General features: G+C 41.3%; 1 protein-coding gene across 4 annotated transcripts in view; it reads right to left on the reverse strand.

Moving 5' to 3' along the window:
• The window catches only part of SLC5A11 (solute carrier family 5 member 11), a 99,909-nt gene that overhangs the window by 82,789 nt on the left and 3,046 nt on the right, over window positions 1-14,074 (reverse strand). Inside the window, exon 1 of one of the 4 annotated variants that reach the window (XM_037814793.1) lies at window positions 2,071-2,121. The exons of the other annotated variants lie outside the window; for them this stretch is intronic. The gene's annotated coding sequence lies outside the window, so the exon portion shown is untranslated. Of the gene's footprint in view, window positions 1-2,070; window positions 2,122-14,074 lie in introns of those variants that run through there. 4 annotated transcript variants of the gene reach the window in all.

Raw genomic sequence — 14,074 nt, forward strand, 5'->3', positions numbered from 1 at the left:
ATGTCTTGCTTCTGTGCTTATTAAATGTTTCCATGAGGAAAATGGAACAACTGAATTTGCTATAACTCATGCCAGTCCCCATTTCCAAGGTACCCCACAGCTGGATGAGGGACAACTGACAATTTTATCTGAGGCTCAGCCAAGACACTGCAAACTTGTTCCAATGCGGGATTATGTCCATAAAATTACATATATTTAATAAACACTTATATTGCATCTACTACATGCCAGGCATCATTCTAAGTGTTTGAAAACTTACAAATCAAGCACTATTATTATCATTCCCATTTTATATCTTGGGAAACCAAGCCACGGAAAAGTTAGGCAACTTGCCTAAACTAATACAGCTCAAGTGGTGGAACTGGGATTTAAACCCAAATAGTCTTGCTCCAAAATCTAGGCTGCAAACCACTATCCTAAGTTGCTTCTCAGTATATGGTACTTCCATGGGCAATTTAATGGCTCCCTACAGATGTCTGCATCATAATCCCCAGAATCTGTGACTATGTTAGATTACAAGGCAAAGAAGAATTACAGTTGCAGATGGAATTAAGGTTGCTAGTCAGCTGACCTTGAAATAGGGAGATTATCCCAGATTATTTGAGTAAGCCCAAGTAGCCACAAGGGTCCTTAGAAGTGGAAGAGGGGAGGCGGGGCAAGATGGCGGACTGGTGAGCTGCATGTTTTAGTTACTCTTCCAGGGAAGTAGGTAGAAAGCCAGGAACTGCGTGGACTGGACACTGCAGAGCAATCTGACTTTGGGCATACTTCATACAACACTCATGAAAATGTGGAACTGCTGAGATCAGCAAAATCTGCAAGTTTTTGTGGCCAGGGGACACATGCCCCTCCCTGGCAGGCTCAGTCCCATGGGAGGAGGGGCCATCAGCACTGGGAAGGAGAAGGGAGAACTGCAGTGGCAGCTCTTATCGGAAATTCATTCTACTGATCCAAACTCCAACCATAGATAGACTGAGACCAGACACCAGAGAATCTGAGAGCAGCCAGCCCAGCAGAGAGGAGATAGGCATAGTGAAAAACAGCAAGAAAAACTCAAAAATAAAAGCAGAGGCTTTTTGGAGTTCTGGTGAACATAGAAAGGGGAAGGGCAGAGCTCAGGCCCTGAGGCTCATTTGCAAAACCTGGAGAAAAACTGATCTCTCTGCCCCCGGATCTTTCCTTAATAGCCCTAATTGCTTTGTCTCTTAGCATTTCAATAACGCATTACACCTGCCAGGAGAGCCCTTTTTTTTCTTTTTTTTTTTAATCTTTTTTTCTTTTTCTAAAACAATTACTCTAAGAAGAACAATACAGAAAGCCTCAAAGACTTACAATTTGGGCAGGTCAAGACAAGAGCAGAACTAAGAGAGCTCTGAGAAAAAAGGCAATAATCCACTGGCTGAGAAAATTCACTAAACACCACAACTTCCCAAGAAAAGGGGGGCATCCACTCACAGCCATCATCCTGGTGGACAGGAAACACTCCTGCCCATCACCAGCCCCATAGCCCAGAGCGGCCCCAGACAACCGAGTGTGACGGAAGTGCTTACAATAACATGCATACACCACAAAATTGGACATGGACATTAGCCTTCCCTGCACCCTCAGCTGGTTGTCCCAGAGTTGGGAAGGTGGAGCAGTGTGAATTAACAAGCCCCATTCAGACATCATTTCAGTAGACTGGGAGCCTCTCTACACAGGCCAGCAGCCCAGAACCACCCTGGGGGGACGGCACTCACCTGTGACATAGCACAATCATCCCTCAACAGAGGACTAGGGGGTGCAAAGCCTGGAAGAGGGACCCACTCACAAGTCTCAGGGGCCACACGCCAATACCAAGGACGTGTGGGTCAGTGGCAGAGAAAAACTGTGGCAGGACTGAACTGAAGGATTAGACTATTGCAGCAGCTTTAAAACTCCAGGAACACCAGGGAGATTTGACTGTTAGAGCCGCGCCCCCCACCCCCGGCTACCCCAGACACATGCCCCTTATACAGGGTGGGCAACACCAATTACACATGTAAGCTTGGTACACCAATTGGACCCCACAAGACTTACTCTTCCACTCACCACAGAGGCAAAGCAGGGGAGAACTGGCTTGAGGGGAACAGGTGGCTCGCGGGCGCCACCTACTGGTTAGTCAGAGAAAGTGTACTCCACGAAGCTGTAGATCTGAAAAATTAGACACAAGGATTTCAATTGGTCTACAAATCCTAAAAGAACCCCACCAAGTTAAACAAATGCCAAGACACCAAAAACAACGGAAAATTTTTAAGCATATGAAAAAAACAGAAGATATGGATAACCCAAGCCCAAGCACCCAAATCAAAAGCTCAGAAGAGATACAGTACCTAGAGCAACTAATCAAAGAACTAAAGATGAACAACAAGACCATGGCATGGTATATAAAGGACATCAAGAAGAGCATGGAACAGGATATAAAGGACATCAAGAAGACCCTAGAAGAGCATAAAGAAGACATTGCAAGACTAAATAAAAAAATAGATGATCTTATGGAAATTAAAGAAACTGTTGACCAAATTAAAAAGATTCTGGACACTCATAGTACAAGACTAGAGGAAGTTGAACAACGAATCAGTGACCTGGAAGATGACAGAATGGAAAATGCAAGCACAAAAGAAAGAATGGGGAAAAAAATTGAAAAAATTGAAATGGACCTCAGGGATATAATAGATAATATAAAACATCCAAATATAAGACTCATTGATGTTCCAGAAGGAGAAGAAAAGGGTAAAGGTCTAGGAAGAGTATTCAAAGAAATTGTTGGAGAAAACTTCCCAAATCTTCTAACCAACATAAATACACAAATGATAAATGCCCAGTGAACTCCAAATAGAATAAATCCAAATAAACCCACTTCAAGACATATTCTGATCACACTGTCATATACAGAAGAGAAGGAGCAAGTTCTGAAAGCAGCAAGAGAAAAGCAATTCACCAAATACAAAGGAAACAGCATAAGACTAAGCAGTGACTACTCAGCAGCCACCATGGAGGTGAGAAGGCAGTGACATGACATATTTAAAATTCTGAGTGAGAAAATTTCCAACCTAGAATACTTTATCCAGCAAAGCTCTCCTTCAAATTTGAGGGAGAGCTTCAATTTTTCACAGACAAACAAATGCTGAGAGAATTTGCTAACAAGAGACCTGCCCTACTGGAGATACTAAAGGGAGCCCTACAGACAGAGAAACAAAGACAGGACAGAGAGACTTGGAGAAAGGTTCAGTACTAAAGAGATTCGGTATGAGTACATTAAAGGATATTAATAGAGAGAGGGAAAAATATATATGGCAAACATAAACCAAAGGATAAGATGGCTGATTCAAGAAATGCCTTCACGGTAATAACGTTCAATGTAAATGGATTAAATTCACCAATTCAAAGATATAGATTCGCAGAATGGATCAAAAAAAAATGAACCATCAATATGCTGCATACAAGAGACTCATCTTAGACACAGGGACACAAAGAAATTGAAAGTGAAAGGATGGAAAAAAAAATTTCATGCCAGCTACAGCCAAAAGAAAGCAGGTGTAGCAATATTAATCTCAGATAAAATAGACTTTAAATGCAGGGATGTTTTGAGAGACAAAGAAGGCCACTACATACTAATAAAAGGGGCAATTCAACAAGAAGAAATAACAATCATAAATGTTTATGCACCCAATCAAGGTGCCACAAAATACATGAGAGAAACACTGGCAAGACTAAAGGAAGAAATGGATGTTTCCACAATAATTGTGGGAGACTTTAACACATCACTCTCTCCTATAGATAGATCAACCAGACAGAAGACCAATAAGGAAATTAAAAACCCAAACAATCTGATAAATGAATTGGATTTAACAGACATATATAGAACATTACATCCCAAATCACCAGGATACACATACTTCTCTAGTGCTCAGGGACTTTCTCCAGAATAGATCATATGCTGGGACATAAAACAAGGCTCAATAAATTTTAAAAGATTGAAATTATTCAAAGCACATTCTCTAACCATAATGGAATACAATTAGAAGTCAATAACCATCAGAGACTTAGAAAATTCACAAATACCTGGAGGTTAAACAACACACTCCTAAACAATCAGTGGGTTAAAGAAGAAATAGCAAGAGAAATTGCTAAATATATAGAGATAAATGAAAATGAGAACACAACATACCAAAACCTGTGGGATGCAGCAAAAGCGGTAGTGAGGGGGAAAGTTATAGCACTAAACACATATATTAAAAAGGAAGAAAGAGCCAAAATCAAAGAAGTAATGGATCAACTGAAGAAGCTAGAAAATGAACAGCAAACCAATCCTAAACCAAGTAGAAGAAAAGAAATAACAAGGATTAAAGCAGAAATAAATGACATAGAGAAAAATAAAGCAATAGAGACGATAAATAACACCAAAAGTTGGTTCTTTGAGAAGATCATGATTGACAAGCCCCTAGCTAGACTGACAAAATTGAAAAGAGAGAAGACCCATATAAACAAAATAATGAATGAGAAAGGTGACATTATTGCAGAGCCCAAGGAAATTAAAAAAATTATGAGCGGATACTATGAACAACTGTATGGCAACAAACTGGATAATGTAGAGGAAATGGACAATTTCCTGGAAACATATGAACAACCTAGACTGACCAGAGAAGAAACAGAAGACCTCAACCAACCAATCACAAGCAACGAGATCCAATCAGTCATCAAAAAGCTTCCCACAAATAAATGCCCAGGGCCAGATGGCTTCACAGGAGAATTCTACCAAACTTTCCAAAAAGAATTTACACCAATCTTACTTAAATGCTTTCAAAACATTGAAGAAAATGGAACATTACCTAACTCATTTTATGAAGCTAACATCAATCTGATACCAAAACCAGGCAAAGATGCTACAAAAAAGGAAAACTACCAGCCAATCTCCCTAACGAATATAGATGCAAAAATCCTCAACAAAATACTTGCAAATCGAATCCAAAGACACATTAAAAAAATCATACACCATGACCAAGTGGGGTTCATTCCAGGCATGCAAGAATGGTTCAACATAAGAAAATCAATCAATGTATTGCAACATATTAACAAATCAAAAGGGAAAAATCAAATGATCATCTCAATAGATGCTGAAAATGCATTCAACAAAATCCAACATCCCTTTTTGATAAAAACACTTCAAAAGGTAGGAATTGAAGGAAACTTCCTCAATATGATAAAGAGCATATATGAAAAACCCACAGCCAGCATAGTACTCAATGGTGAGAGACTGAAAGCCTTCCCTCTAAGATCAGGAACAAGACAAGGATGCCCGCTATCACCACTGTTATTCAACATTCTGCTGAAAGTGCTAGCCAGGGCAATCTGGCAAGACAAAGAAATAAAAGGTATCCAAATTGGAAAGGAAGAAGTAAAACTGTCATTTGTTTGCAGATGATATGATCTTATATCTGGAAAACCCCGAGAAATTGATGATACAGCTACTAGAGCTAATAAACAAATTTAGCAAAGTAGCAGGATACAAGATTAATGCACACAAGTCACTAATGTTTCTATATGCTAGAAATGAACAAACTGAAGAGACACTCAAGAAAAAGATACCATTTTCAATAGCAACTAAAAAAATCAAGTACCTAGGAATAAACTTAACCAAAGATATAAAAGACCTATACAAAGAAAACTACATAACTCTATCAAAAGAAATAGAAGGGGACCTTAAAAGATGGACAAATATTCCATGTTCATGGATAGGAAGGCTAAATGTCATTAAGATGTCAATTCTACTGAAACTCTTCTACAGATTCAATGCAATCCCAATCAAAATTCCAACAACCTACTTTGCAGACTTGGAAAAGCTAGTTATCAAATTTATTTGGAAAGGGAAGGTGCCTCAGATTGCTAAAGACACTCTAAAAAAGAAAAAACAAGTGGGAGGACTTACACTCCCTGACTTTGAAGCTTATTATAAAGCCACAGTTGTCAAAACAGCATGATGCTGGCACAAAAATAAACATATGGATCAATGGAATTGAATTGAGAATTCGGAGCTAGACCCCCAGATCTATGGCCAACTGATCTTTGATAAGGCCCCCAAAGTCACTGAACTGGGTCATAATGCTCTTTTCAACAAATGGGGCTGGGAGAGTTGGATATCCATATCCAAAAGAATGAAAGAGGACCCCTACCTCACATTCTACACAAAAATTAACTCAAAATGGACCAAAGATCTCAATATAAAAGAAAGCACTGTAAAACTCCTAGAAGATAATGTCGGAAAACATCTTCAAGACCTTGTATTAGGAGGCCACTTCCTAGACTTTACACCCAAGGCACAAGCAACAAAAGAAAAAATAGATAAATGGGAACTCCTCAAGCTTAGAAGTTTCTGTACCTCAAAGGAATTTCTCAATAAAGGTAAAGAGGCAGCCAACTCAATGGGAAAAAATTTTGGAAATCATGTATCTGACAAAAGACTGATATCTTGCATATATAAAGAAATCCAACAACTTAATGACGATAGTACAGACAGCCCAATTATAAAATGGGCAAAAGATATGAAAAGACAGTTCTCTGAAGAGGAAATACAAATGGCCAAGAAACACATGAAAAAATGTTCAGCTTCACTAGCTATTAGAGAGATGTGAATTAAGACCACAATGAGATACCATCTCACACCGGTTCGAATGGCTGCCATTAAACAAACAGGAAACTACAAATGCTGGAGGGGATGTGGAGAAATTGGAACTCTTATTCATTGTTGGTGGGACTGTATAATGGTTCAGCCACTCTGGAAGTCAGTCTGGCTGTTCCTTAGAAAACTAGATATAGAGATACCCTTCAATCCAGCGATTGCACTTCTCGGTATATACCCGGAAGATCGGAAAGCAGTAAGACGAACAGATATCTGCATGCCAATGTTCATAGCAGCATTATTCGCAATTGCCAAGAGATGGAAACAACCCAAATGTCCTTCAACAGATGAGTGGATAAATAAAATGTGGTATATACACATGATGAAATAATACACGGTAGTAAGAAGGAACTATCTCGTGAAACATATGACAACATGGATGAACCTTGAAGACATAATGCTGAGCGAAATAAGCCAGGCACAAAAAGAGAAATATTATATGCTACCACTAATGTGAACTTTGAAAAATGTAAAACAAATGGTTTATAATGTAGAATATAAGGGAACTAGCGATAGAGAGCAATTAAGGAAGGGGGAACAATAATCCAAGAAGAACAGATAAGCTATCATGGGTAAATTTAACGTTCTGGGGATGCCCAGAAATGACTATGGTCTGTGAATTTCTGATGGATATAGTAGGAGCAAGTTCACAGAAATGTTGCTATATTAGGTAACTTTCTTGAGGTAGAGTAGGAACATGTTGGAAGTAAAGTAGTTATCTTAGGTTAGTTGTCCTTTTCTTACTCCCTTGTTATGGTCTCTTTGAAATGTTCTTTTACTGTATGCTTTTTTTTTATTTTTTTTATTTTTCATACAGTTGACTTAGGAAAAAAAAAAGTTTAAAAAAAACAAAAACAAGGAAAAAAATATGTACAGCCCTCTTGAGGAGCTGGTGGAGAATGCAGGGTTATTGTCCTGCCCTACCTTGATGCTGCTAACATGCCCACAGACATAGGGGACTGGTGGTTTGATGGGTTGAGCCCTCTACCACAGGATTTGCCCTTGGGAAGACTATTGCCGCAAAGGAGAGGCTAGGCCTGCCTGTAATTGTGCGTAGGAGCCTCCTCCCGAATGCCTCTTTGTTGCTCAGATGTGGCCCTGTCTCTCTAGCTAAGCCAACTTGAAAGGTGAAATCACTGCCCTCCCCCCTACGTGGGATCAGACACCCAGGGGAGTGAATCTCCCTGGCAACGTGGAATATGACTCCCGGGGAGGAATGTAGACCCAGCATCGTGGGATGGAGAACATCTTCTTGACCAAAAGGGGGATGTGAAAGGAAATGAAATAAGCTTCAGTGGCAGAGAGATTCCAAAAGGAGCTGAGAGGTCACTCTGGTGGGCATTCTTATGCACAATATAGACAACCTTTTTTAGGTTCTAATGAATTGGGGTAGCTGGTGGTAGATACCTAACACTATCAAACAACAACCCAGAACCCATGAATCTTGAAGACAATTGTATAAAAATGTGGCTTATGGGTGGGGGGGCAGTGGGATTCGGGGGGCCATAGGGATCACACTCCCATTTGTCTAGTTTGTGGATGGATGAGTGGAAAGGTGGGGGAAGGAAAGAAACAAACAAACAGACAAGGGCACCCAGTGTTCTTTTTTACTTTAGTTGCTCTTTTTCACTTTAATTATTATTCTGGTTATTTTTGTGTGTGTGGTAATGAGGGTGTCGGGGATTGATTTAAGAGACCAGCAGATTCTTGGCTGAGCATTAAGTAATGTGGAGTCCCTTACTTAATACTAAGTAAGGTGGGGAGATGGGAGGTGAGACTATTCAGGTACAAAGGAGACAGATTATATGAGCCCTTGATGTCATTCAAAGGACTTTATAAGGTCAGTGGTTTTCAAACTCTCAGTCATCATCCTCTGTTTTTCTAAAAATATTTTGTATGCCCCTTTTACTACCCTGACAAGAAAGTCACAGTTAATGTTACCTTCTTACACACATAATTTTTAAAAAAAATCAATACAATGATCTAAGTGTATATAAAAGAGGAAGAAAAGGAAACTAATTTACGGTAAAACAATGAATGTTTCAACATGTGAATACTCTAGTCTGACTCCACCAGAAGACTGAAAGGGGCAGTCAGATGCTTGTACCTATTATACTGAATAAACTTTGCATTTAAGAGAAATAAGAAAATCAGAAGTCATTCCATTCCAAAAGCACAGAATAATTAAAGAATGAGTATACAGAAGAACACCAGAATAGAAGATAGGATATACAAATATTTAAATTTGCAAATATGTTTTGTGTTCTTATAAAGAAGACCAAGCTGATGAATGTACAACTATGTAATGGTACTGTGAACAATGGAATGTACGATTTGTTTTGTATGACTGCATGGTATGTGAATATATCTCAATAAAATGAAGATTAAAAAATAAATAAATAAATAAATAAAAAATAAAGAAGACCAAGCAATTGCCGTGCTATGCCATGCTATTAATTTAAGAGAGACCCCTCTGAAAAATATCTGAGACAACGTCATGAAAATAAAAAGCAGGTACATTTTTAGGTAAAAAGAAAAAAAAAAAAAAACTAAACAAACAAAAAAAGCTGTGTTTTTAAGTAAACTGGTGGTAAGTTCTAGAGTCAGATAGTTATAAGCAGATTCTTGGGCACACGAGCCTCTGGTGGGACATCTGAAAGTTTTTGTTGCACAGAACAGTTCCGTGCATTTCAGAGTGTCTTCAGCATCTCTGGTCTCCACCCACTGAATGCCAGAAGTGCCTCCAAATCATTGTGACAACCAAAAATGCTCCCATAAATTTTCAAAATATCTCTTGGGTGGGGGGATGCAATGCTTCTGTTGCACACCTCTACTCTCGGTTAAGGGGTGCCATTGAAGCATTTTGAACAAGGAAGTGGCATGATCAGATGGGTACATTACTCTGGCAAATGGAGGAGGCTTAGAGGAGACTTAACTAGCAGGAAGAAGGTGGGCAGGGAAGTTATTTTGTAATTTGTAATGATCCTGGGTTGAGATGATGTATCAGGAGGACTAAGAGAAATAATTCAGAGAGAGAATGGACAAGAGACTTGTCAGGGGAAATGAGGGACAATTCCCCACTTCTGATCAGCATTTCCCAATGACTGATCAGAAGATGCCCTGGTTGTCTGAAGATGTTCCTTGACTTTAAAGCAGGGTTTCTCAACTTCAACTTTAACATGTTTGAAATTTTGGACTGGATATTGCTTTGTTGTGGGATCTGTTCTGTGCATTGTAGAATGTTTAGCAGCAACCCTGGCCTCTACCCACCCACTAGATTCCAGTAGCCCTCTCCTCCCAGTTCTCACAACCAAAAATGTTGCTCTTTGCTATTGGGGATTGTTCTAGTTTGCTAATGCTGCCAGAATGCAAACACTAGAAATTGATCATCTTTTATAAAGGGGGTTTATTTGGTTACACAGTTACAGTCTTAAGGCCATAATGTGTCCAAGGTAAGTCATCAACAATCGGGTACCTTCACTGGAGGATGGCCAATGGTGTCCGGAAAACCTCTGTTAGCTGGGAAGTCATGTGGCTGGCAGCTGCTCCAGAGTTCTGGTTTCAGAATGGCTTTCTCCCAGGACGTTCCTCTCTAGGCTGCAGTTCCTCAACTAAAAAAACTCTTAGTTGCTATTGGGGCATTTATCCTCTCTTAGCTTCTCCAGAGCAAGAGTCTCCTTTCAACGGCCATCTTCAAACTGTCTCTCATCTGCAGCTCCTCTCTTGGCTTCTGTGCATTCTTCCAAGTGTCCCTCTTGGCTGTAGCAAGCTTGCTCTTTCTGTCCGAGCTTTCATAGGGCCCCAATGAACTAATCAAGGCCCAGGATGAATGGGTGGGGTAACATCTCCATGGAAATTGTCCAATCAGAGTTATCACCCACAGTTGGGTGGGGTGCATCTCCATGGAAACAGTCTAATCTAAATGTTCCGACTGTTCCAACTTAATCAACACTAATGTCTGCCCCCACAAGATTGCATTGAATATAATGGTGTTTTGGGGGGCACAATACATTCAAACTGGCACAGGGATTGAATCATGTCCCCCACAGGACATGTTCAAGTCCTAATCCCAGATCCTGTGGCTGTGAACTCATTTGTGAACAGGATCTTCAAAGATTCTATTATGATGCCAAATGGAATCAGGGTGGATCTTAATACAATAAAACTGGAGTCCTTATAAACAAAGGAAACTGAACAGAGTAGTAGAAGCCACAGAAGACAAGAGGATTGGGATGGACATGTGACAAAGGACTGGCAGAAAGCCACCATGGGAGCACTACAGACTTTGGAGAAAGCATGACCTGCTGATACCTTGATTTTGGACTTGTAGCCTCCAAAACTGTGTGACAATAAATTCCTGTTATTTAAGCCAACCTGTTCTGTGCTATCTGTCATAGCAACTCTGGCAAATTAAGACACCCCATCCCCATCCACAGCTGAGAACCTTGGAGGCATAAAGGAGGAGGCTGGATACTTGCCTCAGGGGGAAACTTCATGATCTGCAATTTTCTCTGACAAGTGTAGCTTTGAACTTCTCTCTCTGGGGCTAGGCCTTGCTCTTTATTCCTATTGAGCGGAAGCTCACACCCTCTCAGATCTAGGACACGGTAGCCCTCTCCAAGGAAGAGAAGACTCAAGCAACCACTGATCCACAACATTTATGGAAAGGAAAGAAGGGAGCGAGGGAGGAAGAAAAACAAGGGAGGAAAGGAAGACAGACAGACAATACAGATTGGATGACCCCAGCTCAGACAGTTACTAGCTATAAGCAGGAGTAAGTAGCAAAAACCAGAATTGTACCCCAGATCATCCTTCACCTCTCTGAGCCCCAGTTGGGTTTAGGTTTTATTATCATTGTCACCTGAAAAATGGGGTGATAATAATAATTCCTGCTCTAGACTAACCTATCAGAACCAGAGACCTGCAAGTTCTCAGTGAAAGAAAAGTGGGAAGGGAGGGTTGGAGTTGCCAACCCCTTCAGGGATGGAAATGAAGACTCTCAAAGGAGGGTCAAACCAGGAAATGCAGATTCTGGAAACTTGGGGGAGGAGGAGTTCGAGTTTGTCCTTAAAGGCTGTCTCAGGAGTGAAGGCCTGTTAAGTAAGTAGCGTTCTTATCCCACTCCTTTACAGAAGTTTATGTCAGGTCTGAGATCACAACTGCTGATGATTGGCAAAGCCGGGACTCAAATCCAAGCCTGTATGATTTCAGAGCCTGTGTTTTCAGCCACTTCAAGCTGCCCCTGCTTCCCCAAAACTGGACTTTGGGGAAGATGTAAGGACTAGACGTGTAGGAAGCATTATCAAACAGGAGTTTGATAATGAATTGGGGAGTGGGGCAGATTATTCTAGAACTCAGCAGATTTGAAAGGGAGAAGGAAGAGGGAAGGGAGGAGGAGGGAGGAGGGAGGAGGAGGAGGAGGAAGGAAGGGGTCCGCGGGCCAATTGGTAAGCCAGTCCTCCCCCTTGCCCCTGCACCTCCCCCAGTTCCCCTTCCAGGCCTCTGCCTGCCAGGCACCGAAAGGAGTGGGAGGGGCTTCCTCAGAGCAGATAAACAAGTTATTCATCACCGCCCTCAGGCTGAGCCACCGGGGTGGGGCTGGCATGGTCTCCAAGCACTTCCCGAGTCCCAGGGAGGTGAGGGCCCGGCCAGGGGCTGCAGGTACTCTGCTCTGTCTTCACAGTGAGAATTAGAGCATGGAATGGAGAATCTGCAGAACCTAAGCACTGCTGCCACCTCTGCCACAAACTCCCAGGATGAGCTTGGCTGAAGAACCCACCCCTCTCCCGGTGTTCAATTTGCCCCTTCTTCAGCAATATACATGCTGTATGTACAACATAAAATAATCTCTAAAATTTAGTATGCCCCTTTTCTATTCAAGTGCCAGGCGTGGAACTCATTTTATTTTTGTCATTTTATGTAATCCTCATGCCAGTCTGGTGAGGCAAATACTCTTATACTTGCTTTTTAGGGGTGGGAAATGAAGCCAATAAGAGGTGAAAGTGAGTTCAGCTCCTGGCTCCACCACACACTTCTAGATCACAGTAAGCGTCAGAAATGGGATTCGAACCTAGGTCCTGAACTGAAGCTAGTTGCATCATCCAACACTGTCTTCATTTCTTCCCTTCACCCTCATGCCTTTCTCTCCTTCTCTCTCTCCTCTCTTCCTTCACTCCTTCCCTCCCTCTTTCTCTCTTTCTCTGTTGTTTCTTTAAACAAACATTTATCAGGCACCAACTGTGTGCCAGGCACCAGGCTAGGCACAAAGGACAAAGGACAAAAATCAAGCAAGTTCATTATATAATGTGACTAGGGGAACAAGGTGGACATGCCCCCATCTTTGTGGGGTTTTCATCCCAGCACCTTGCAGAGGCTGCATGTGCTCAGAACGACTGGGTGAGGTGAGGCTACATGCCCCACTCCCCAGCCTTTATGTGGGAGGAGAAGGCAGAGAGTTGCCTCTGCTGACAGTCGCCTGTGCATAGTGGGGTGATAACAAGGGCTTTGTTCCCAAGCAGAACACCCTACCCTTGAGCTTGCTTATTGGCAAAAGACAAAAGGAAGCTGAGCCAAACAGGGTCACCCTTCTCCTTTAAAATTTTGCTAAGGCAGATGTGAAAATTTTCCATGCCCTGATGTGAGGAAAAGATTGCCAAACAAGTACACAAGGCATGGGCCACAGGTGGGATGGGGTGTTTCGATCATATTAGTTGCAGTTCGTTTTCTTAGGCTAGCTCCTGGGTGGGCACCCACTGGTATGGGGTACATTATACCCGATAACTTTTGTGCATCAGAAACACTTCATGATAAAAGAAAAAGAAACAAGTGGAACGAGATTTACAGCACAAAACCACCCATGTATATGAAAAAACCCTCAAAGACACAAAATAGTATTAAATATTTTGCAAGGTTGTAAGTGGATTTTGCAGACAAATATCAAACACATTAGAGTGGCCAGGGCAGGAGGGTGTTGAAAGAGAGCCCAGAAAGAGAGGGAAGGCGAGACAAGAGCCCTGCCTTGATCAGGGTGACAATGACCACCTAATCACAAAATTTAATTATGGGAAAAGGCTCTCCAGGAAATAGCTGCATTGTGGTAAAGTGTAAAGACTTTAGTACTGTGCTACTCCCATTCAAATCCCAGCGCTATCTCTTATTAGCTCTGTGATGTTGGGCAAATAACTTAACCTCTCTGAGCCTTTGTTTCCCAGTCTATACAATGGGGATAATAACCACACATATGTCACAGGTTTGTTGAAGGCATTAAGCAAACTCATTATATGTGATTAAGTATGCAGTGCTTGGTCTATCTCTGATCTTCTTTAGAACATTTTGAAAAATAAAAATAGAAGAGTTTAGACTTTGTGGTCAGGCCGG

The sequence above is a fragment of the Choloepus didactylus genome, chromosome 21, assembly GCF_015220235.1.
Source record: "Choloepus didactylus isolate mChoDid1 chromosome 21, mChoDid1.pri, whole genome shotgun sequence".
NCBI classification, from domain to species: Eukaryota; Metazoa; Chordata; class Mammalia; order Pilosa; family Megalonychidae; genus Choloepus; species Choloepus didactylus.